This window comes from Staurois parvus, unplaced genomic scaffold, assembly GCF_062004578.1.
Source record: "Staurois parvus isolate SC_StPar_1 unplaced genomic scaffold, SC_StPar_1.0 ptg000575l, whole genome shotgun sequence".
NCBI lineage: Eukaryota > Metazoa > Chordata > Amphibia > Anura > Ranidae > Staurois > Staurois parvus.
The window spans coordinates 5,261,569-5,289,332 of record NW_028318371.1 but is presented as its reverse complement, the minus strand read 5'-3'; the positions used below and the strand labels follow the sequence as shown (position 1 = coordinate 5,289,332).

Sequence of the window (27,764 nt, the reverse complement as noted above, 5' to 3'; positions counted from 1 at the left end):
GGACGGGCATCTTGTTCTCCCGGCCCCCCTTCATGGATCCCCAGCCCGCCCGGCTCCACCACCCGCACCGTCCGCTTCTGGTTGGCGATGGCCTCGGGCTGGGGGGCCTCGGAGGGGCCCCGGAACGATCCATTGGTCACCCCGTTGTCCCCGGACCGGTCCGCGCTCAGCACCGGGGAGACCTCCGACAACTTCCCCGCAACTGTGTACCAACCGTCCCAGAGCAGCACCTCCACCCCGCCTTCTACCGCCATCCCTCCATACTGAGCACACCGGGGAGGAGGGACCGACACCCCACCGGCACCCCGCCTTCTACCGCCATCCCTCCATACTGAGCACACCGGGGAGGAGGGACCGACACCCCACCGGCACCCTGCCCGCCGGACACACAGGGGTTAATGAGGACAGCCGGGATGGAGAGCCGGCGGAGCGGGGCTGAGCGGGGGAGACATATAGTGTGGGAACATGGGTACTGCAGGCGTGCGCTGGAACTACAACTCCCACCCACAGCACACACCTGTCCTCGTATGGAGGGGGAGGTGATTGTAGTCCCGACCTGCACCAATCCATACACAACACAGGCAACACTAAACATTTTTTTTTTACACTAAAACGTTTTTATTTGTATTTCTTTTAACAATAAAACTTTCTTTTTTACTTTGTTTTTTAACACTAAACCTTTTTTAAATATTTTTTTAACAGAATAACGTTTTATTTTTTTAACACTAAAACTTTTAGTAATTTTTTTTAACACAGAAGTTTAAAAAAAAATAACATTAAAACATTTTCTATTTTTTCACACAAAAACATTTTGTTTTTATTTAGTTTTTAACAATAAAATTGTTTATTTTTAACCCCAACACTTAAAAAAAAAATAATTTTAACACTACAAATTTTTTTATTTTTTAACACTTTTTTTTATTAACACAAAAATATTTTTTATTTTTTTTGTTCAAACAATTTTCTTGTCATTATAACTTCGGGATGGAGACATTAGCAGGAGGCATTAGACATTATATTGACAACAAGATTCAGGGGTAAGTATGCAGAGTATCAATGTCTGTATATAGAGGGGGAGGGGAAGAGCCAAGAAAACAATGCAGCATATCTGATGGTGTCCAGTGAATACAAATATTAGTAAGAGGTAGTAACATATCAGAAAGAATTTGATCGGTGGGGGTAATGACTCTCCAGAGCTACGTGGGGGGTTAGGGATAGACAGAGGAGGAGCGAGGAAGAGGGGGGCGGGGACAGAGAAGGGGGCGGGGACAGAGAAGGGGGGCGGGGACAGAGAAGGGGGCGGGGATGAAATATTTTTTATTTTTATCTTTTACCAATAATAAATGTTTTTATTTTTTAGCACATAAACTATTTTTTGTTTTATTTATTTTTTAACACTAAAACTGTTTTGTGTAAAACTAAAACATTTTTATCAGTAAAACCTTTTTTATTTTTTAAAACTTAACTTTTTTTTAATTCTTTAACTTCTTGCCGACCGCAGATAGCCAGATGACGGCTACACTGCGGCCGGACAGTTCTGGGTGGGCGTCATATGACTTCCTCCCAGAACACGCTCGGCGCGCACCCAGCTATCTCCGTGATTGCTGTGTCCTACAGACACAGCTGATCACGTGATGCGGTAAAAGGCCAATCACAGCGGCCTTTTACCACGTGATCAGACGTGTCCAATGACACGCTGATCACCGGGAAATTCAATTGCCGGTTCTCGGCTGCACTTTCCTCACGCTGTCAGATCGTGAGGAAAGTACTGCCGAGAACCGGCAGTTGTCAGAGCGGGGATCGGCACTGATCATCAGGGCACTGATGATCAGTGCCCTGATGATCGGTGCCCAGCAGTGCCACAAACAAGTTCTGCCCACCTGTGCCCAGCAGTGCCACCCACCTGTGTCCACCAGTGCCACCCACCAGTGCAGCCCAGCAGTGCTGCCAGTCAGTGCCACCAGTCAGTGCCCAGTGGTTGTGCCAGTCAGTGCCTAGCAGTGATGCCAGTCAGTGCCACCTATCAGTGCCATCTATCAGTACCCATCATCAGTGTCACCTATCAGTGCCCCCTATCCATGACACCTTATTAGTGCTGCCTATCCGTGTCACCTCATTAGTACTGCCTATCAGTGCCCTTTAGTGCTGCCTATCAGTGCCGCCTATTAGTGCCCATCAGTGCTAACTCATCAATGCACATCAGTGAAGGAGAAAAATTACCTGTTTGAAAAATTTTATAATAGAAACAAAGAAACATTTTTTTTTTTTTAATTTTTGCAATTTTTTTGTTTATAGCGCAAAAAGTAAAGCGCCCAGCGGCGATAAATACCACCAAAAGAAAGCTCTATTTGTGAGAAAAAAATGATAAAAATTTCATATGGGTACAATGTTGCATGACCGCGCAATTGTCAATCAAAGTGCGGCAGCGCTGAAAGCTGAAAATTGGCCTGGTAAAGAAGGGGGTAGAAGTGCTCTGTAGGCGAGGGGTTAAACACTAAACACTTTTTATTGTTGTGGAACTCTGAGGGGGGGTCGTACTTTCCTGTCTCCCCCCCTCGTCTCTTATCTTCCTCCACATAAGCGGCTTACCGGCTGCCGCTGCCCCGGGAGCGATGGACGTGTAACCAAGGAAGGCGAATCCGGGTGCACACGCGGTTCCTCCATCACGGCGCCAAGATTCCCTTGTTGTTTGCTCCAGTACTATACCGGCTTTTAGAGTGTGACTTTCGGACGAGAAGATGTGATTGGCTTGAAGAAAGAAAACTAATGCAGCCATCACATGGAAGGACTGCCATAACATCTGAAGTCAAAGGCTGCAAAGGTGTCTTTTCTCAGTTTACTGGGAAGTCCTGGTTTAGGTGGCATAAAGATGAGTATAAGCCGTGATGAGGATACTTTGTGGTGTAGCGATACTTGCAGGAGTCGGGATTCTCCCATTCAGCATTCACTTTTGGTATAGAGAGCCATATCAGCCGGTCTAATATCAATGGTGCCCTGGTGCCACCTGCTGCTTTCATTTCCATCATTCACAAAGGATTGCAGTATGTGGAGGCAGAAGTGAGCATTGATGAGGATGGCACACTTTGTGACGGGAGGACGATGGAATCTCCCTGATTGGTGCAGTTATACCTGATGTGGTACAGACAAGACAGCAGGCATACAGAGACAAGCTTGTGCAGCAACAGGCAGCCGCTGCAACGGCAAACAACCAGCAGCCATCTGCGAAGAATGGGGAAAATGCAGCAAACGGGGATGAGAATGGAGGACAGGGACTGGCAAATAACCACACTGATAGGATGGAAGATGATGGAGATGTAGAAATCCCATCTAGCAAAGCAGTAGTATTACGTGGTCAGGAATCAGAAGTGTTGGTTTGGGCCTGGAACCCAGTTAGTGATCTATTGGCATCAGGGTCAGGTGATTGGACGGCACGGATATGGAATCTCAGTGAAAACAGCACTAGTGCTTCAACACAGCTGGTCCTTAGACACTGTATACGAGGGGGGGGGACAAGATGGTCCTAGTAACAAGGATCCTTAGATTGGAATAGTGAAGGAACACTTCTAGACACTGGATCCTATGATGGCTTTGCCAGAATCTGGACAGAAGAGGGAACCCTTGCAAGCACCTTGGGGCAACACAAAGGACCTATATTTGCCTTGAAATGGGACAAGAAAGGAAATATTATTTAAAGTGCAGGCGTAGACAAGACGACCATAATCTGGGACACACACGGGGGCAAAACAACAGTTTCCTTTTCACACGGCACCAGCGTTAGATGTGGACTGGCAAAGTAACAACACGTTTGCATCATGCAGTACAGATATGTGCATTCATGTCTGCAAATTGGGACAAGACAGGCCAATAAAAACATTCCAGGGACACACAAATGAAGGGAACGCAATAAAGTGGGATCCCACTGGTGACCTTCTTGCATCCTGTTCTGATGACATTATTATTATTATTATACAGTATTTATATAGCGCCAACAGTTTGCTCAGCGCTGTACATTACAATGGGAGACAATACATGGGACAGTACAGTAACAATACAATAAAATACACAAGGGGTTCAAGGGCCCTTGTCAGGAATCCCAGAGATCACCACGGCGCACGAATCTGCACAGTTGTAGGATCCCAACAAGACATACAGGCAGGTGGGCACTAGGACCCAGGCGCGCCTGTCACCAATGACGGCCGGACAGGCACTAGGACCCAGGCGCGCCTGTTGGCGCTGGGCTGGCTATTTAAACCAGCTCATGCAATGCTCACATTGCCGTATGGTCTTCATTCCCTGTTCCCTGCTCGTCTGTTCCTGTGTGAGATACCTTGTTGCCGACCCTGCTTGACTCTGACCTCTGCTGACCATCTCCTGCTCTGATCCCTGGCTCGTCTGACTATTCTTTTGCTTACTCCTGATTACCTGACCTCCTGTTGCTGAAACCTGGCTTGTGACCTGACTACTCTCTGTCCGCTGCTCTGTACCATTCTGCCTCTGCTGTTACCGACCTGGCCTGCCTGACTACGCTACACATACTCTGTCATCCATCCATCCTGCACGGATCCGCTCACCACTGCCCAGGTCTGCCAGCCTCTTCACATCAGGCTCTCTTCCGATACATACCTCCGGTGGTTCACTCTACCACAGTCGGGTGTACTCAGGAGTCCCGACCTGGTCTCAGTCTGTTCCAAGTCCATCCCCACCATCAGGGTCCTTGGTGAATAAGCAGACTGGGGCTTAGACCCCGCACCCTGGGGAATCCCATTCTGTGGGTTGCTAGAGATACCGCCGGGTGGATCGTGACAGAACCATACGGCCATGACTGAGCCTGGAAGAGGACCATCCCCGCTGGACGATATATGCCAACATCTGGCGGCGCTCATCCAAGCGGTTAAAATGCTACAGGAGGGTTACACACATCTGGAAGGTCGTATTCAGACGCTAGCCTCGCCGGCATCCACATCTCAGAAACCGGTTACTCCATCTTCGACCAGGAACCCCTCGGAACCTCTTGTCGGAGCAATGGTCTCAATGCCTCCACCGAAACCCCGTGTACCGATGCCAGAACGATTCAATGGGGATCGAGGAAAATTCAGGGCATTCCTCAATGCATGCCAACTATACTTTGAGCTGCAGCCGCGGACATTTTCTGCAGAATCTGTGAAGGTGGGGTTCATTATATCCCTACTGCAAGATGAACCCCAGGGCTGGGCCCACCGACTACTCGAGATCCGCCATCCACATCTGGATTCGGTAACAACGTTTTTTAAAGCAATGGCGGTGTTATATGACGACCCGCAGCGGGCAGCATCGGCTGAAACAGCCCTGCATACACTCAGACAAGGTCGCCGAGCAGCGGAAGAGTACGCCTCGGAGTTCAGACGTTGGATGGGGGACACCCATTGGAATGATGCAGCCCTGCATGGGCTTATCTGAGTCACTTAAAGACAAACTAGCCAGAGTGGGCATACCCGATACCTTAGAAGACCTCATAACTCTGGCCGTCCAGATTGACTGCAGATTGCGGGAACGCTAGGTCCAGCCAGGGTCAGAGACCAACATGGGTACTACCTAGCATTCCGTTCCAGTCTACCTCTCCTGTTGGGAATCGGAACCCGGAAGCCACCGAGATGCCCGAACCCGTGCAATTGGGATTGACGCGACCGTCATTAACGGTTGAAGAACGCCAGAGACGTCGGGCAAACAATCTCTGTACTGCGGGGGAGCAGGTCATGTGGTACGCTCCTGCCCTGCCAAACTGAGTAAGTGTGCCTCTGTTTTTTCTGCTGTATCTCCCACCTGTCTTAATAAGTCAAATTACTTAGCCGTGCCTATCTCCTTCCAGCTTCCTGGAAGGACCGTGTCAGCGACAGCAATCATTGACTCAGGAGCTTGTAGCTGCTTTATAGACCTAGACTTTGCATTTTATATTTGTTGGCACATTTCATGTGTGCCCGCCGTTAGAAGTGGGTGGATGCAGGGAGGTTTATAATGGTGGGCATACCACCACACACTTTTCCTTGCAGACATATTTCAATTCTAAAGTTGTTTTATTGAGTTTATGTTTTATTGTTAACCATTGTTGATTTCTTTGCAGGAATGTCAAACTGCAGCACTGACCTGTCTATTCTGACAGCAACAGGGTCTTGCTTTCAGAATAGACATAAGTAGGTGTGTGCAGTGCTGACGGATGAAAATTTTCATCCGCAGTTAAAAAAAAAGAGAATATATGCCAAAGCATGGGGGCCTGGGGAGGCCAGTGGGCGGATGGCCCCTATGCTTCGGCATATATATTTTATATTTCTTGGCACATTTCATGTGTGCCCACCATTAGAAGTGGGTGGATGCAGGGAGGTTTCTAATGGTGGGCATACCAGACACTTTTTCTGGCAGAGATTTCTTCTCTTTTTTTTCATTCAGCCCACAGGCTGCATAAAGAAAAAAAGTACATAGCATATATATCCAACAAGGACCAGCGATGTACTGGTACATCACTGGACTTTGAATGGTTATACCAGGGAGATGCCTGCAGCTGCAGGCATCATCCTGGTATCATTTTTTTCAGCCGGCAATGGGCTTTCATGTAAAAGCATTCCTAGTGGTTAATTAGCTGCAGGATTGCCTTTACAAGCAGCGGGAGAAAATGCACCCCCCTCCCCCTCCCTGAGATAGCATTAAAAGTGATTAATAAAAAAAAATTAAAGGGATAGTGTAAAAATAATTAAATAAATCAGAAAATAAGAAAAAGAAAAAAAAAAAAAAGGACCCTCGCCCATCCGCGCACGCGCACACCTGCGGTCGTGAGCGTTAACCCTGTGCCAGTATGGAAACAGCGATTGCACCATGCATGTGAGGTATCGCCATGAACGTCAGATCAAGCGCAGTAATTATAGCTCTAGATCTCCTCTGTAAATCTAAAATGGTAGCTTGTAAAGGCTTTTAAAGCGTTGCCTATAGATATTAAAAATGTATGCAGTTTGTCGCCATTGCACAGGGCATGCGTAATTTTAAAGCATGTCATGTTTGGTATCTATTTACTCAGCATAGCATCATCTTTTATATCATAGCAAATAATTGGCCAATATATTGTGTTTTTGTGCATTAAAATTAAAAAAAGTATATATTTTTCAAAAAAATTGCGTTTGAAAAATCGCTGTGTAAGTAATATGTGAGATAGAAATTGCACCACCCACCATTTTATTTACTAGGGTGTCTGCTCTAAAAAAATATATAATGTTTGGGGGTTCACTTTAATTTCCTAGCAAAAAAAACTGATTTTTTTAATGTGAACAAAAAGTGTCAGAAAAGGCTTGGTCTTCAGGTGGTTAGAAGAGTGAGTGATGTGTGGCATAAACTTCTAATGCTGGGCATAAAATGCCCCCACCCCTCAAAATGACCCCTTTTTGGAAAGTAGACACCCCAAACTATTTGCTGAGAGGAATGTTGAATCAATAGAAGAATTAATTTTTTTACCACAAGTTTTTGGAAAATGACAAAAAAAAAAAAAATTACACAAAATTGTCATTGAAATAATTTATTGCTCACACATGCCATGGGTATATGTGGAATTACTCCCCAAAATACATTCTGCTACTTCTCCCGAGTATGGGGGTACCACATGTGAGAGACTTTTTGGCAGTCTAGCCAAGTACACGACCCCAAAATCCAATAAGCACCTTCAGGCTTTTAAAGGGCTTTATTTCCTCATTACACTTCCTGACTACCTATCACAGTTTCGGAGGCCCTGGAATGCCAGAATAGCACCAAACCCCCCCAAATGACCCCTTTTTGGAAAGTAGACACCCAAAGGAATTTGATAAGAAGCATGGTAAGTATTTTGAAGATCTCATTTGTTGCCACAAGTTTTTGGAAAATGAAGAAAGAAAATAAAAACATATTTTTCTTTTCTTTTTTATATTTCAAAACCTTGTGAGAAAAAATGAGATCTGCAAAATACTTACCATGCCTCTTTTTAAATTCCTTGGAGTGTCTACTTTCCAAAAAGGGGTCATTTGGGGGGGGGGGGTTTGGTGCTATCCTAGCATTTCAGGGCCTCCGAAACTGTGATAGGTAGTGGGGAAGTGAAATGAAGAAGTTACACACCTTCAGGCTTTCAAAGTGGTCATTGGATTTCAGGCTCCTGTATGTGGCTAGGCTCCCAAAAAGTGTCACACGTGTGGTATCCTCATACTGGGTAGAAGTAGTAGAATGTATTTTGGGGTGTAATTCCACATATACCCATGGCTTGTGCAAGAAATAAATAATTTAAATGACAATTTTGTGTAAAAAAAAAACAAAAAAAGTTTTTGTCATTTTCCAGAAACTTGTGGAAAAAAAATAAATCTTCCATGGACACAATATGTCTCTCAGCAGATAGCTTAGGGTGTCTGCTTTCCGAAAAGGGGTCATTTGGGGGTGTCTGTTCTATCCTGGTATTTTACCACCTCAAGAGATGTGATGGACGGTCAGAAAGTAAAAGCTGTGTAAATTTCATTATCTATACCATAGTTTGTAGACGCTATAACTTTCACACAAAGCAATCAATATACACCTATTGGGATTTTTTTTTACCAAAAACATGTAGCAGAATACATTTTGGCTTAAATTTATGACTAACTTTCAGTTTACGATATATTTTTTATAGCTGAAAGTAGAAAATATTGTTTTTTTTTCAAAATGTTCGTGTTTTTTTTGTTTATAGCGCAAAAAATAAAAAGTGCACAGGTGATAAAATACCACCAAAAGAAAGCTCTATTTGTGTGAAAAAAAGGACGTAAATTTTGTTTGGGTACAGCATTGCATGACCGCGCAATTATCATTTGAACTAGTGCAGCGCCAAACAGCAAAAAAAGGCCTGGTCATTAAGGGGGGTAAATCCTCAGGAGCTCAAGTGGTTAAATACCACCAAAAGAAAGCTCTAGTTGTGTGACAAAAATGGTCAAATTTTAGTTTAGCTTTTTATTTTTTGCGCTATAAACAAAAAAAACCACAAAAATTTCAAAAAAAACCAATATCTTCTACTTTCAGCTATAAAAAATATATCGTAAACTCAAAGTTAGTCATAAATTTAAGCCAAAATGTATTCTGCTCCATGTTTTTGGTAAAAAAAATCCCAATAAGTGTATATTGATTGCTTTGTGTGAACGTTATAGCGTCTACAAACTATGGTATAGATACTGTAATTTATGCCTTTTTTTGCTATACAGCACTGCACTAATTCAAATGATAATTGCGCGGTCATGCAATGCTGTACCCAAACGAAATTTACGTCCTTTTTTTCACACAAATAGAGCTTTCTTTTGGTGGTATTTGATCACCTGTGCGCTTTTTATTTTTAAAAACAAAAAAAACACGAAAATTTTGAAAAAAAACAATATTTTCTACTTTCAGCTATAAAAAATATATCGTAAACTCAAAGTTAGTCATAAATTTAAGCCAAAATGTATTCTGCTACATGTTTTTGGTCAAAAAAAATCCCGTGCATTAGCGGGCAAACTGGCGCTATATAGGAGGGGCGCTAACACTATCGGAAGTCACCAGTGACACTAATACAGTGATCAGTAAAAATCTGTTCACTGTAATCAATGACACTAGTGATAGGGCAGTGAAGGGGTTAAGTGGGGGGGGGGGTGGGGGTCGATCAAGGGGTTAAATGGGATTACTGTTGTACTGGCGGGCAAGCTGGCTCTATCTGGGAGGGGCGCTAACACTATTGGAAGTCGCCAGCGACACTGATACAGTGATCAGTAAAAATCGGTTCACTGATCAGTGACACTGGTGACAGGGCAGTGAAGGGGTTAACTGGGGGGGGGGAGAGATTAAGGGGTTAAATAGGATTACTGGTGTACTAGCGTGCAAACTGGCGCTATCTGGGAGGGGTTAACTGGGGGGGCGATCAGGGGGTTAAATGTCACCTAGGTGTGTTCTAACTGTAAATGTGTAGTGTTTTACTCACTTTTACTGTTTCTTCTTCTCTTTCTGGAACGGAATGTGTCCAGGCAGAGAAGAATGACATCATATCCTGTCCTGTGTAAACTTCAACACAGGACAGGATAGGACAGGGACCGATCATCTGATTTCAGCCAGACATCACTGGCTGAAATCTAATGATTGATCCCTCCGGGATCAAATGGTGTCACCCACGGGTCGGCGGGAGCGCGCGCACGCGCCCCCTGCCGGCAAAAACGTCGGGAGCGCGGAACCCGTTTTAAAACGTGGTTTTGCACCCGAGTGCCGCCCTGCACACGTATATATACAGTGGCAGGGTGGCAAGCGGTTAATCACTACTGGGGTTTTTATTTTTTGCTAAATTAACAAAAATAAGACCGAAAATTTTGAAAAAAAAAACAAGTTTTTCTTTGTTTCTGTTATAAAAGTTTGCAAATAAATAATTGTTCTTCATAAATTTAGGCCGAGATGTATTCTGCTACATGTCTTTGGTGAAAATAACCCAAATTAGAATGTATTTTTTAGTTTGTAGGAAAGTTATAAAGTTCGCAAACTATGTGATAGATCTGAAAATTGATCAATCCTGAAGTACTGACGGCCAATCTAATTTCTTGAGGTCCCAGAATGTCAGAACAGTACAGATATCCCCAAATGACCCCTTTTTGCAGAGTAGACATTCTGACGTACTTCATAAGAGGCATGGCGAGTTTTTTGAAGTTGTATTTTTTTTGTCATAATTTTTCGGAAAATGAAAAAATGCAAAAAATAATTTTCACAATTATTTATTTACATACTGTCACCAGTGCAGTACAGCGTCATCATATAACTGGCATGGCGGTGATCAGGGACACTGACTGGTGACAGTATGAAAAAATATATATATATATATTTTTCTTAAATTATTTTTTAATTTTTTTAATTATTTTTAATTTTTTATTTATTTTTATTTTTTTATGATTTTTTTTTTCATATTTCACTATGTCCAAAATAGTACAATGTTACCATAGTAACATTGTACTACTTTGGGGAAGTGATCAGTATTTTTTTTTTTTTTTTACTCAATTTGCTTATAGCAAAGAATTACTTTGCTATAAGCAAGCATTTACCTGAATGACATCGATTCATTCAGGTTTTTTTTTTTTTTTTTTTCTTGTGCTTAGCTGTGATTTGGCCACAGCTAATCACATGACATGTGCATGTGATCTCTGGGACCATTCACAGCTAGACACTAGTATACAATGGATGGCATGAATGAAGCCATCCATTGTATACAACTGTCATGTGACCTGCTGTGATTGGTCACAGCAAGTCACATGGTACCGGCAACGGGGGCCGCTACTCAGATCTGTCATAGGCCGTGTCCGAGGTACACTGCCGGTGACAGATCGCGCCGCTGCAATCTAGAGTGTTTTCCTGGCCGCCATTCGGCTGTTGGCCAGGAGGGAAGTGGTTAACCTCTTCAGCCCCAGCCACTGCATATGTACGTTTGCAGGGCGGCACGGCTGCGCAAAAACACGTTTTAAAACGTAGTTTTGCAAAACAGGTAGGGGGCGCGCGTCCGCCCTACCTGTCCCGCGGGTGTCAGCAGCGGGTCTCCGCCGCCGTTTCCCCATGATTCGCGGTGATCGCTGACAGAGAGCAGGGCTGCATTGTTTATACACAGCCCTGCTATCTGTCAGTTCCCTGACAGCTCGTGACAAGCTGAAGAGGGAGAGAAGAGTTTCTCTCTCTCGATCAGCATGTCCCTGTCCAGCACACAACCCCGCCCCTTAGTAAAACACTCCCTTCACACAGTAAACCCTAAAAATGTTAACCCCTTCCTCCCCAGTGCCATGAGTACAGTGTCAGTGGGTTTTTTTTTCACTGATCACTGTATTGGTGTCACTGGGGATGTCGCTGATCGCCGCCATTACGAGTATAAAACAAATTAAAAATCCCAGTATCTTCCCGCCATTTGTAAACGCTATAACTTTCATGTAAACCAATTAATTTACACATATTGGGATTTTGGGATGTCGCAGAATGCATTTTGGATGAAATTTGTGACTAAATTTGATTTTTTAATTTTTTTTACTGGACATGTTTTATAGCAAAAAGTCCAAAATATTTTTTTTTTTCTCAAAATTGTCAGTCTTTTTTTTTAAAGCGCAAAAAATTAAAAACGCAAAGGTGATCAAATACCACCGAAAGAAAGCTGAATTTGTGGGAAAAAAGGATGTAAATTTAATTTGGGTGCAGTGTTGCATGACCGCGCAATTGTAAGTTAAAGTAACGCAGCGCCGTAACACAAACCTCTTCTGTAACCGCCTCCTGACCACCCTACAGCAGAAATACTGCCACAGGGCGGCATGGGTACGCAAAATCACACATATATATATATATATATATATATATATATATATATATATATATACGTGATTTGCGCTCCCGTGGTTTTCACACCCCTCCCAGATATCGTCAGATTGCCCGTCAGTACACCAGTCATCACATTTAAACCCTTGTTGGAGTACGCTCATGTACAATAAACCTCCATTGCTAGTATAGTGTCTGAACGGGTCAATATCTTTGATCAGGTCAGCACTATACCAGCGTTCACATTAGTAAAGCGTCCCCAAAAACGCAGCGTTAGTGGGATCAGCCCCGGCACCTGCCAACACCTGCGTTTAGCCCCTACGCTTACCCCCCCTTCTCCCCCAGCAAGTGCAGTGTCAGTAGGTCACTGTTACTTGATACATTGCACACAAAACCGCAGTGTTGGCAGAATCAGGCCTGATCTCTGTTAGCACTTGTCGGTAAATTTTGATGACTCTCACATGCAGCAGAGTGCCAGTACTAGTGCCGCGCTACCTTTTGGTGAACTGACGAGTACCAGCGGTCTAGTACATCCTGGTCTTTCACATACCTCCTTGATTTTTGGAGCTGTTTTTCACGGAATATCTGTATGCGTTGATTGTGGATCAAAGCAGTTTATATGCACAACAATATATCGCCGCCAACCCAAATTCAAACCTTGCCAGACCATTCGCAAGGAAACTCATTACGGTTTTCAAATTTACATTTTTTTTGGGCCTAACCCTCAACATGGGCATTACTAAAAGAAATGAATTGCGGTTGTATTGGTCCGCAGACCCGATTCATCATATGCCGTGTTCTCTGCTGCCATGGCCAGGCATAGATATGAGAGTATAATGTGTTTTATGCATTTCAGCGACAATACACTCTGTCATCCTCGGCGTGACCCTGAATTTGACCGGCTCCACAAAATTCAGCCCCTCGCAAATCACCTTAACCTAAAATTTGCAGATGTCTATACTCCCCAGCAAAACATCTGCGTTGATGAGTCCCTCATTAATTTTTCTGGCCGCCTTGCATTCAAACGATTTCTATCAGCAAGCGTGCCAGATATGGGGTCAAGATGTAGAAGACCTGTAAGAGGACAACAGGCTATACTTATACGTTTCGGATTTACGAGGGAAAAGATAGTCACGTGGAGCCCGCCCGGATGCCCAGATTACATGGGGAGCAGTGACAAGATAGTTTGGGACTTGGTGTCATCATTTCTCCATATGGGGTACCACTTATACGTGGACAATTTTTATTCAAGGGTGCCACTATTTAGACATTTATTCAATCTTGGAACTGGCACTTGTGGCAAAGTGTGACCTAATGTGTGCCCACCATTAGAAGTGGGTGGAAGCAGGGCGGTATATTCTAATGGTGGGCATACCACTCACTTTTTTTCTGGCAGAGAGTTCTTCTCATTTTTTCATTCATTCCACAGGCTGCATACAAAAAAAAACATAGCGTATATAACCAACAAGGACCAGCGATGTACTAGTAAATCACTGGATTTGAATGGTTATACCAGGATGATGCCTACAGCTGCAGACATCATCCTGGTGTTGTTTTTTTCAGCCGGGGATCGGCTTTCATGTAAAAGCAATCCTAGTGGCTAATTAGCTGCAAGATTGCTTTTACAAGCAGCGGGAGATGATGGCCCCTCCCCCGCTGCCTTCCACGGCCTTCTTGGGCAGTCCCGTGCCATCGGGGGAACCTGAGAATGCAGCCGGTGTTTCTGCCAGCTGACCATAGAGCTGATTGGAGACCAGAATGGTGCCAATCATCTCTATAGTCTAAGAATTCAGAAGCTCCGAGCATTTCATCACTTCAGTTTCGCAGGATATAAACAGCGCCATTTGTAAATTGGGAAAGCATCTGATCACACCGATTTTGGTTTGATTAGATAATGTAAGGGCAGAGGAGATATCTAGAGTCTGATAGACCCCATATTTCTCAAAAAAGAATATATGACAATGCCCATTGAAGTTATAGGGGTTATTTGCATTCCCTGTTAAAGCATTAAAAGTGAATAAAAAAAAAAAATTAAAGGTACAATGTAAAAATAATAAAAAAAAATCAAAATAACAAAAAAAAAAAAAAAATAGTCCCTCCCATGCGCACACACCTGTGTGCACAAGCCTTGACCCTGTGCCGTTATGTAAACAGCGGTTGCACCATGCATGTGAGGTATTGCCGTGAACGTCAGATCAAGGGCAGTAATTCTAACACTAGACCTCCTCTGTAAATCTAAAATGGTAGCTTTTAAAGGCTTTTAAAGCTCTGCCTATGGATATTAATAATGTTTGCAGTTTGTTGCCATTGCACGGGGCATGCGCAGTTTTAAAGCATATCATGTTTGGTATCTATTTACTTGGCATACCATCATCTTTTATAATTTACCAAATAATTGGCCAATATATTGTGTTTTTATGCATTAAAAGTAAAAAAAAGTGTATTTTTTAAAACAAAATTGCATTTGAAAAATTGCTGCGCGAGTACTATGTGCCATAAAAAATTGTAGTACCCACCATTTTATTCACTAGGGTGTCTGCTTTAAAAAAATATATAATGTTTGGGGGGTTTAAATTAATTTTCTAGCAAAAAATACACATTTTTTTTATGTGAACAAAAGTGTCAGAAAAGGCTTGGTCTTCAGGTGGTTAGAAGAGTGAGTGATGTGTGGCATAAACTTCTAATGCTGGGCATAAAACGCCCCCACCCCCAAAACAACCCTTTTTTGGAAAGCAGACACCCCAAACTATTTGCTGAGAGGCATGTTGAATCAATAGAAGAATTTATTTTTTTACCACAAGATTTTGGAAAATTACAAAAAAAATTTTTGTTTTTACACAAAATTGTCAATTAAATGATTTACTGCTCACACATGCCATGGGTATATGTGGAATTACTCCCCAAAATACATTCTGCTACTTCTCCCGAGTATGGGGTACCACATGTGAGAGATGTTTTGGCAGTCTAGCCAAGTACAGGACCCCAAAATCCAATAAGCACCTTCAGGCTTTTAAAGGGCTTTATTTCCTCATTACACTTCCAGACTACCTATCACAGTTCAGGAGGCCCTGAAATGCCAGGATAGCACCTAACCCCCCCAAATGACCCCTTTTTGGAAAGTATACACCCCAAGGAATTTTGATAAGAAGCATGGTGAGTATTTTGCAGATCTCATTTGTTGCCACAAGTTTTTGGAAAATGAAGAAAAAAAACAAAAACATATTTTTCTATTTTTTTTATCTCAAAACCTTGTGAGAAAAAATGAGATCTGGGGTTTGGTGCTATCCTGGCATGTCAGGGCCTTCAAAACTGTGATAGGTAGTGAGGAAGTGTAATGAGGAAGTTACGCACCTTCAGGCTTTTAAAGTGGTCATTGGATTTCAGGCTCCTGTATGTGGCTAGTCTCCCAAAAAGTCTCACACGTGTGGTATCCTCATACTCGGTAGAAGTGAAAACCTTTACAGTGGGTGGGCCTTATGGGGCATGGCTAAACAAAGGCCAGGCTTTAATTATGTGTTGGGGGAGCAGAGGGCTTATGCTAGAAGGTGGGGGGAAGAGGGGGTCAGATATGCGCTGGGGGGGGGGTGCTTTGAGAGGGGAGAGGACTTGTGCTAGAAGGTGGGGTGGGGGGATTTCAAATTCCAACCCCCCTCATTCTAGCATAAGTCCTCTCTACTCTCAAAGCACCCCCCCAACGCATATCCTCTTACCCCTGCCCCCCATAATATTTCCTCTAAGTGTACACTATTGTTATCTCCCCCCCTCTACCCTCCTTGCTATGTCCCCCTCCCCTATAAGGCTGGGTTCACACTAGCCCGCCCTGTGCGTTCTGGTTGTGGGTTCGGGAATCACATCAGCTCCTGCACCCGCAACCACCCACAGCCGAATCGCTCTGCTCTTACAAGATGCACGGGGCTGCCATTCATTCCGAATGGCACCCCCGCGCATCTCAGCCCACAATACGATCGCAGGTGCGGGAACCGCAGGGAAACCACAAGATCAAAAAGACCGTGCAGTTTCCCTGCAGATGCGTTTTTGCATGAACCTTTTTCTTGCATGAAACGCTGACACAGCAACCCATTCAAATACATGGGCCACCATGTCAGCGGAGACGCGGGCCGCACTAGTGTGAACCAAGCCTAAGTCGCCATCCATATTAACCACTTGCCCACCGGAAGATTTTACCCCCTTCATAACCAGGCCATTTTGTGCTGTTTGCCAATGCCTTACTTTAACTGGCAATTGTGCGGTCATGCTACACTGTACCCAGGGCTGTGGATAAGGGGGTACCACCCAGGGATGGACTGACCATTTGGAAACTCGGCCCCGGGATCAGTAGGGGCCCCATGAGATGCCCTTGGTACCTTTTTCATAAGATTTTTTAAATTTGGGCAAGGACACAGGGGCCCCACGATCCCCTATTGCCCGGGGGCCTCATGAGTTGTCAGTCCGCCCCTGGTACCACCAGTCCTCCTGTATGTGGCCCAGGCCAGCAGGGGGGCCCAGGCAGCTGCGTGAATAGGATGTGGGTAGGGAGGGTAATCGGCACAGCGCACATATATGAAAATTGATCAGTCTTGATACACTGACAGCCCGTCTCATTTCTTGAGGCCCAAAAATGCCAAGAGAGTATAAATATCCCCCACTTACTAGTGTATATACAGTAATATAAATAAATTTATAGTGCCGCGCTCCTATTTGATTGTATATATAACTTAATCCTTAAGATACATGAATTGATATCTGAATCAATACATAAATCACTGTGACTAGTGAATAAAAAATAATCAATAATAATAAATAATGATAAATCAATTGTGAATCACTGTGACTGGTAAATCAATTAAAAATCGATAAATTTAAATATAAATAAATCAAAAACCTTCATTAGTGTGACTGATATCAATCAATCAGAAAATCCTTAATTAAATGTGACTGTTAAAAGGATGAAACTAGGATAAGTAAAATCCTAAATCTGTGCCACTCTAATCTGATGTGATCACTCCATCTATATAATGCTAAAGCATATAAATGTGCGATGAAGCTTAGATGGGAATTACCTATTAATGATGGTCTATTGGAGGAAGAAGATAAGGAAGAATGGTACAATTTCTTCAATGAAAAAGGAATGGAGGTTCTCCAATTCCTACTTAAAAGAAAACAAAGAAAAATGAGGAAAATTGAAAAAGTGATAAAGGAGTACCAAAATAAGGTAGAGACTAGCAAAGACCACCCAGAATTTACAAAATACTTATCCCAGCTGAATAAAAATGCCCAGAAAAAAGACACAGAAATTAAGAACAAGAAAAAGAAGAAATTTCAAAGAGTGAGCCAGGATTATCAACAAAAATCAGTATTTAAATGGCAAACTAACCCCAATCTTAATGAGATTAAATCTACAGAATCCACACCAGTTAAAACTAATGCGAAAGCACCACCCCCCAAAAAAAATTAGGGTTCAAAACACCAATAAAAGACAATAGAGTACATCCCCAATACAAAGGAGGGAACCCCAATAACTGGAGACCACAATATTACACTCCGGGACCATATAGACCTCCATATAATCAACCCTATCAAGGGGGGAGACCATATTTTAATGGCAATAGAGGCCATAACCAGAGAGGCTCCCAAGGATATTACACACAAGAATATTATGGGAGGCCTGGTCAAAATAGAGGCCCATATTATCCTAAACCACAAAGGCCACAATACCAAGCACAGTATCCAATAATGAACAAACCATACCAAGTACCTACACACAATAGATACTCACCCCTGGAAAGGGAAGAACCAAATTCACCCCTCCCCAATCCTTTTTTAGGATGGGATTTGAATCCCCAAGGAGGGAAGGAAGAAGAAATACAATATATGCAAGAAAGAGAGGGAAAAGAGGAGGAAGAAGGACACAACAAAAAAAAGAAGGAACTAAAGGGTGAAGGCATTTTTAACATTAGTGGATTACCCCTTACAGAGGAGGAAATATATGCGTTAAGCAAGGGTCTCAAGTATGCTCCGAAAAAAGGATTAAACAAATTTGATACTTATGTGAGCATACAGAAACTGATTAGGAAGCTCAATTTAAAAAAGTACTATACTAGTAATCCTATTACACAAAACACTGGAGCAATAGAACACACTACATGTAGTCAACTCAAGAACAAATCAGTTTTTAATCCCCAGATTGGAGATAACAAGTATATAGACACGTTTAAATATATGGTATTGCAAGATCTGGAATCCCTCCGGATCAAAAAACCAAAAATGGCGACCAATCTAAAGAGAGGCCTAGATACACTGAAAAAGAGGAATGATATTGTAGTGCGTCCAGCGGACAAGGGAGGGGGCATAGTGATACAATCGAGGACCTACTATGAATCAATCATGACAGAAATGCTTAATGATAAAGATACATATGAAGTGCTAACAAATAATCCCACCAAGGAATATAAGAAAAAGCTAATAAAGCTAGTTTCATATGGGAAAAAGAAGGGAGTGATAAATGAGAAAGAACATGAATATCTAGTACCATCAGTATGTAGACTACCCATCATGTATTCAGTTCCTAAAATCCACAAAAATAGTACTAATCCGCCAGGCAGACCCATTATAAATGGGATAGATTCACTTACAGCAAGACTGGGTGAATATGTAGACAATTATCTGCAGCCATTAGTAACTAAAACTAGAGCATACTTAAGGGATACAAAACATGTAATACAGGAAATGAAGGATATACAGATAGACAAAAACACGCTTTTGAGTACAGCAGATGTAGCAGCATTGTACACCAACATAGATCATCAGGGGGCCATAGAAGCAGCTAAATGGGCGCTCAACAAATATGGAAATATCCCTAATAGACATAAAAAATTTATTATAAAATGCTTAAAATTTTGTCTTACTCACAACTATTTCTGGTATGGTAACACATACTATTCCCAAAGAAGAGGAGTAGCTATGGGCGCTAAATTCGCCCCTAGCATTGCTAATCTTTATATGGCGAAATGGGAAGATGAATCTGTGTTTCATAGTACGAAAACGGAAATAGTAATATACAAGAGGTACATTGATGACTTACTGGTTGTATGGAATGGTGAAAAAGTAGAACTCTTTAAATTCTATGATGGCTTAAATAGGAATGAAGCAAATATAAAATTGAGCTATGATATACATGAAACCTCTATTAATTTTTTAGATATTCAAATCTTTAAAGAGGGAATACAATTATGCACAAAAAACCATTTTAAATCAGTTGATAGAAATGCATACATCCCTATAGACAGCTGCCATCACAAAGCGTGGTTAACAAACATCCCCAGAGGCCAATTTATTAGGCTGAAAAGGAACTGTACAAAAATGAAGGACTATGTAGAACAAAGTGGAATGATATCAGAAAGATTTATAAACAAAGGTTATAAAAAAGAAATAATACAAGAGGAAAGGGAGAAAGTAGGCTTTATGGATCGGAATAAACTGATAGCAGACAAACAAAAAGAGAATACTGAAAAGGAGGAACTATCAGTAGTGTTACAATATAACACACAGTACAAATCAGTACAAAGCATAATAAAGAAACACTGGAAGATTCTAACATTAGATAAGCACTTGAAAAATAATATCCTGGAAATACCAAGGTTTATATACAAAAAAGCTCCCAACATTAGAGATAATGTTGTCAAAAGTATAATATCACCACCTACTAAAAATCATCAAATACGTTTTTTCCAGGGAAAGGGGTTCTATACTTGCGGTAGATGCTATAGTTGCACCAGATTGGTAAATAACCCCAGGAGAAGATTTACATTTCAGAACCCCATGAGTGGAAAAGAATACAGAATTCAGCAATTCATATCATGTGACACAAGAGGGGTTATCTATGCTCTGAAATGCCCATGTAACCTGATATATATTGGTCGCACTAAAAGGATGCTAAGAGAACGAATAAAAGAACATGTATACAATATAAACAGGGGATATAAATATCACCACTTATCACAGCACTTTAAGAAATACCATAATAAAGATGCAAGGAAATTAGAGTTCTGGGGTATAGAAAAACATGTACAACACTGGAGGGGTGACAACCTGATAAGGGAAATCAGCAAGAAGGAATCGAAGTGGATCTATGAAATGGGTTGTCTAGCTCCTAATGGGTTAAACAAAGAGTTTGACCTTGCATGTTTTATCAGTAATAAATAAGTATGTAGATGGAGATAGCATGTAATCACATTTTGAGGTCCATCTACTATTCATAGCTAAGAGTTAATTCTAATAAATTTTGATAATTTTTAATAATTATTTTAGACATTTTTTAGCTGTTTAAAAAAATGTGAGCATATTAACGCATTCATAATATGTATAGAGCTTATAAATATGGTATAAATTCTAAATAATTTAATAAATTTAATCTAATTAAGCATCCCTTCAATAATAAGGGTACAATAGGATTTGCTTAAGATGATGTGAGATATTAATCATAATATAACATTGATAATATCAGGCCAGTTAAAAAACGATATGCATGGTGTCCATAATTGATGCTATTATATTTATATGCATCAGTATAAATCTTTTTATCTTCTAATTTATTTTAATTTTTAAATTTAATTTTATTTTTATGATTTAATATGTATTTTTAATAAAGATTGTTTAAGGATTTTAGGTAGTCTGCCGAAGGGTATACACTCAGTAATATATAAGGTATAGGCATTTGTTATTATGTATAAACTGCAATATGAGAGATGGAACACAGCTGACCCGATTAGCAACGTCTGACAGTCAGATACATTCTTGTACTCGTGTGGATCTACATGGATAAGCACTGGGTTTCAATATAGCTAAAGAATATCGCTGGGAAAATGGCCGCGCCCATGTGGGCTTCATGAAAATGGCGGCCGAGGGATATATATAGGTGAATGGGCAAGTCGTGACATCCAATCATTTTTCCCCTGATGAAGTCACGTGACCCTGTGACGCAACGCGTAGGGGAGGGGCTCTGACGTCACGACGTTGCATCGGAGAGGCTCAGTGATTCCAGTGCAGACAGAGGCAGGCAGCAAGACAGAGGCAGAGGCAGAGTATTACTCACTCACTACAGACCGATATCACCTATGCTGTCCTGGATCACATAAGAGCCATATACTGCTGTGTAATACCGCAACTGGCAGCAATAAATTTCCTTTACACAAAAGGATAAGGCACCATGGTCTTTTTGCTTCTTTCCTTTATTTGACCCACATTCCCCATGCTGGTGAAAGGAGGACCTGAGAAGGAGGTGACCCCAGGAGGGGAATTAGGAGATTCCTAGAGAGCTGGTCAAAATACCCATCTATGAGCAGCTGCACAAGGAGAAAGAGGAAAGTACAGGAGGATCCCTATAGATCCACACCCATTTTTTGGAACATCTTACACAAGAGTATCATCCCATCAATCCTGGAAGGATTAAAAGCTTATTTGCCTGAAGTAATTTAGGCAAATACCAAGGTGAGCACATAGGGAGACCACTAAGCACCCGGCGAGAGGGAATAAGGAATTCACCTGCACATTGCACTTATTTGAAAGACTTTTTATTTATGAACTTTATTGATTGCACTTGCACATTTATATGCTTTAGCATTATATAGATGGAGTGATCACATCAGATTAGAGTGGCACAGATTTAGGATTTTACTTATCCTAGTTTCATCCTTTTAACAGTCACATTTAATTAAGGATTTTCTGATTGATTGATATCAGTCACACTAATGAAGGTTTTTGATTTATTTATATTTAAATTTATTGATTTTTAATTGATTTACCAGTCACAGTGATTCACAATTGATTTATCATTATTTATTATTATTGATTATTTTTTATTCACTAGTCACAGTGATTTATGTATTGATTCAGATATCAATTCATGTATCTTAAGGATTAAGTTATATATACAATCAAATAGGAGCGCGGCACTATAAATTTATTTATATTACTGTATATACACTAGTAAGTGAGTCTGTGTAAGTGCCAGCGCACCAAGCACATTATATTAGTAGATAATTATATATCACCCATTGAATGCCTCATTCATAATAGCTCACAAGTATTCACAATTTACAATAAATATCCCCCAAATGACCACTTTTTGGAAAGCAGACAGTCCAAGGTATTTAGTAAGAGGCATAGTGACTTCTTTTTTTTTTTTTAATTAAGAAATTAAAAAACAAATATTCACAATTTTTTTTTTTTGTTTTCTTTATCATTTTGTTTACCACACTGTGACCAGAGCAATATGTTACCATAGTAACATTATACTACTCTAGAGAAGTCAGGATTTTTTTTTTTTTTGCACATTATGATTGCTTATAGCTCAACCACTTCCCATCCGGCCCATGTATATAAACGTCCGGACGGGAGCAGTGCGGGAGCGGGTGGTCGTTTATAATTGTTCTCCCCGCTCCCTGCTTGTGCGCGCTCCCTGAATGTTTGGGGGTTCTGTGTAATTTTCTAGGAAACAAATGATGATTTTTACATGTAGGAGAGAAATGCCAGAATTGTCCTGGGTGGGAAGTAATTAAGTACTAAAATCGTTTGGACTGTATCCATGGAGGAGCAGCGTTGTCAGCTTAGGATGGGCATGAGCGGGATGTTCTGTAGTCCACAGAGAGAGACTCAGAGGCAGAAAGTACATGACTGAGGGACATGCAGAATATCGAGGCTAATACTTACCACCTAACCAATAAAACAACCACCCCCTCAACCTTCTCCCACCTGAAATAACCACGCGACTCTCCTTTTGGTGTAAAAACGGCCATAGCGGCCCATTCACTGTGTACATTTGTGTTGTGAACTGTGATTGGTCACAGTGATCACATGGTACACACAGGATCAATCAGAGCTAATCACAACCAAACTCAATTTCATTCAGTAAAATAGTTGCTTAACCACTTCCATACCGGGCACTTTTACCCCCTTCCTGCCCAGCCCAATTTTCAGGTTTCAGCGCTCTCACACTTTGAATGACAATTGTGCGGTCATGCAACATTGTACCCAAACTAAAATTTTATCATTTTCTTCACACAACTAGAGCTTTCGTTTGGTGGTATTTAATCACCGCTGGGGTTTTTATTTTTTGCTAAATTAACAAAAAAAAGACTAAGAATTTTGAAAAAAAACATGTTTTTCTTTGTTTCTGTTTATAAAAGTTTGCAAATAAATATTTGTTCTTCATAAATTTAGGCCGAGATGTATTCTGCTCCATGTCTTTGGTGAAAATAACCCAAATTACTATTTATTATTTAGTCTGTAGGAAACTTATAGAGTTCACAAACTATGGTATAGATCTGAATATTGATCAATCCTGAAGTACTGACAGCCAATCTCATTTTTTAAGGTCCAAGAATGTCAGGACAGTACAGATATCCCCCAAATGACCCCTTTTTGCAAAAGTAGACCGTCCGATGTATTTCATAAGAGGCATGGCGAGTTTTATGAAGTTGTAATTTTTTTGTCATTTTTCGGAAATTAAGAAATTAAAAAAATGATTTTCACTATTTTTTTTTTTTACATACTGTCACCAGTGCAGTACAGCGTCATCGTGTAACTGGCATGGCGGTGATCACGGACACTGACTGGTGACAGTACGAAAAAAAAAAATTGATACCATAGTAACATTGTACTACTTTGGGGAAGTGATCAGTATTTTTTTTTTTTTTTACACAATTTGCTTATAGCAAAGAATTACTTTGCTATTAGCAAGCATTTACCTGAATGAAATCGATTCATTCTGGGTTTTTTTTTTGTGATTTGGCCACGGCTAATCACATGACACAGCTGGGCTGTGATTGGCCCAGCTTGTGCATGTGATCTCTGTGACCATTCACAGCTAGACACACTTGTATACAATGGATGGCATGAAAGGAAGCCATCCATTGTATACAACTGTCATGTGACCTGCTGTGATTGGTCACAACAGGTCACATGGTACTGGCAACAGGGTCGGTACACAGATCTGTCATCGGCCGTGTCCGAGGTACACGGCCAGTGACAGATCGCGCCGCAGAGCGGCCCTGTAGGCATGTGCAATGCGCACTCTGGAAAGGACGCCTTATGGGAGGGACGAGCAACGGATTAACATAACTCTTACATAACACTTCATACAGTACAATCAAATAATAACTGACAGTAATGATCCCAACCGGGTCCAAGCTCTTCCAAGGCACTGTTACTCACATCAATAACTCGGCTGTATCTGACACCCAATGAAAAGGCCCCCAGCCGCTACTACACCGCTTCGGGGACAATACTACAACTACGTAGTCCCAGATACAGCCAATGAACTCCCACCTTACCAACATGACCTTATAATTGGGAAGGAACACCCATACCTACGATGGGCCCAACCCATAATCCACCAAATGGTCACTCCAGCACCGCCTTCAAAGACCCAGCGACCCCTGCCGGCTGCCATGACAAAACAAAAAACGCCAAACACCTCAGAACACAAAATGCCGATCAAGGAAAGAAAATAAAATCAAGCAACCCAAACAAAACCAAACAACATGACAAACACAAAGGACAAGAGGAATAACAAAAACAAAACAACAAAACAGGTCCAGGGAGGGAGGGCGGGAGAAACCTCACCCGTGCTGGCACAAGCTCCGACTGACCCCCATCATTTTTTTTGTGACAGACAGAGCTTTGTTTTGGTGGGATTTAATCACCTCTGGGTTTTTATTTTTTCTTAAACAAACCAAAAACCACTGAAAATTTTGGAAAAAACGTTTTTTCTTAGTTTTTGTTATAAAATTTTGTAAATAAGTGATTTTTCTCCTTCACTGATGTGCGCTAATGAGACTGCAGTGATGGACACTGATAGGTGGCACTAATGGGCACTGATGAGGAGGCACTGGTAGGTGGCACTGATGGGCATTGACAGGCATCACTGATGGGCACTGAAAGGCAGCACTGATAGGCGGCACTGACTGGCACTGTTAGGCGGCACTTATAGGCAGCACTGACGGGCACTGATAGGTGGCACTGACTGGCACTGATAGGTGGCACTGATTGTCAGCACTGATTGGCATTCATAGGTGGCACTGGCTGGCACTGATGGGTGACACTGAAAGGCAGCTCAGATGGGCACTGATATGTGGCATTGATGTGCACTGGTAGGCACTGATATGTGGCATTGATGTGGCACTGATGGGCAATGGCAGGTGACATGGATGAGCACTGATGGACACTGACAGGTGGTACTGCTGGGGCTACACTGATCATCAAGGCACACTGATCATCAGTGCTCTGATGATCAGTGTACATGTCCCCTCCACGGAAAGCCGATTACCGGCTCTCCTCTCCTCACGAGCTGTCAGCGTGACGGCTCGTGAGGAGAGAAATGCCGGTAACCGGCATTTCCCTGTTTACATGCGATTACCTGTGATTGGACACAGCTGATCACATGACCGAGCTGACATCTTCCGCTCTTTCTGTGAATCGGTGATCCGCTGTGTCCGAGGGACACAGTGTACCGGCGATCGCCGGTGAGAAGGGGAGGACATCATATGACGTCCTCTCAGAACGAGAGAACCACCTCGTGGACTATATGGCGGGCGGGAGGCGGTTAAACAGTAAAAACAAAACTTTTGCAATGGTTTATGTTTATCAGACCAAAAAAGAGCAAATGAGAAAAATTCACCGTTAGGGTTGAGTGCTGATTCACATACTGTATATATATATATGAAAATCGATCAGTCTTGATGTACTTGATGGCCTATCTCATTTCTTGAGGCCCCACATGACAGTTGTATACAATGGATGGCTTCATTCATGCCATCCATTGTATACTAGTGTCTAGCTGTGAATGGTCACAGCGATCACATGCACATGTCATGTGATTAGCTGTGGCCAAATCACAGCTAAGCACAAAAAAAAAAAAAAGAAAAAAAAAAACCCTGAATGAATCGATGTCATTCAGGTAAATGCTTGCTTATAGCAAAGTAATTCTTTGCTATAAGCAAATTGTGTAAAAAAAAAATACTGACCACTTCCCCAAAGTAGTACAATGTTACTATGGTAACATTGTACTACTTTGGTCATAGTGAAATATGAAAAATGAAATATGAAATATGAAAAAAAAATCTTAAAAAGAAGAAAAAATATGTAATAAAAAATAATAAAATATATATGTATTTTTTTCATACTGTCACCAATCAGTGTCCCTGATCACCGCCATGCCAGTTATATGATGACGCTGTACTGCACTGGTGACAATATGTAAAAAAAAAATTGTGAAACTAATTTTTTACATTTTTTCATTTTCCAAAAAATTATGACAAAAAAAATACAACTTCAAAAAACTCGCCAGGCCTCTTATGAAGTACGTCGGACTGTCTACTTTTCAAAAAGGGGTCATTTGGGGGATATCTGTACTGTTCTGACATTCTTGGACCTCAAGAAATTAGATTAGCCGTCAGTACTTCAGGATTGATCAATATTCAGATCTATACCATAGTTTGTGAACTCTATAACTTTCCTACAAACTAAATAATACATCCTAATTTGGGTTATATTCACCAAAGACTTGTAGCAGAATACATCTCGGCCTAAATTTATGAAGAACAATTATTTATTAGCAATTTTTATAACAGAAACAAAGAAAATTGTTAATTTAGCAAAAAATAAAAACCCAGCAGTGAATAAATACCACCAAAAGAAAGCTCTAGTTGTGTGAAGAAAATGATAACATTTTAGTTTGGGTACAATGTTGTATGAGTGCGCAATTGTCATTCAAAGTGTGAGAGCGCTGAAACCTGAAAACTGGCCACGTTTTCACGGGCAGGGGGCGCGTGCGCTCGCTCCCTTTGACCCGCGGGTGACACCATTCGATCCCGGAGGGATCAATCATTAGATTTCAGCCAGTGATGTCTGGCTGAAATCAGATGATCGGTCCCTGTCCTATCCTGTCCTGTGTTGACATTTACACAGGACATGATATGATGTCATTCTTGTGAAGACACAGAAAACGTGAGTACAAAACAATACACATTTACAGTTAGAACACACCTAGGTCACATTTAACCCCCTGATCGTCCCCCCCCCCCAGTTAACCCCTTCACTGCCCTGTCACCAGTGTCACTGATCAGTGAACTGATTTTTACTGATCACTGTATCAGTGTCGCTGGCGACTTCCGATAGGGTTAGCGCCCCTCCCAGATAGCGCCAGATTGCCCGCTAGTACACCAGTAATCCCGTTTAACCCCTTAATCTCTCCCCCCCCAGTTAACCCCTTCACTGCCCTGTCACCAGTGTCACTGATCAGTGAGCCAATTTTTACTGATCACTGTATTAGTGTCGCTGGCGACATCCGATAGTGTTAGCACCCCTCCCAGATAGCGCCAGTTTGCCCGCTAGTACACTAGTAATCCCATCTAACCCCTTGATCGCCCCCCAACCACCCCCAGTTAACCCCTTCACTGCCCTGTCAC

General features: G+C 41.8%; 1 pseudogene; it reads left to right on the top strand.

Annotated features, from left to right (window-relative positions):
• Window positions 1–2,869: 2,869 nt before the first annotated feature.
• On the top strand, window positions 2,870–5,436 carry LOC149450373 (F-box-like/WD repeat-containing protein TBL1XR1 pseudogene; annotated as a pseudogene).
• The last annotated feature ends 22,328 nt before the right edge of the window (window positions 5,437–27,764 follow it).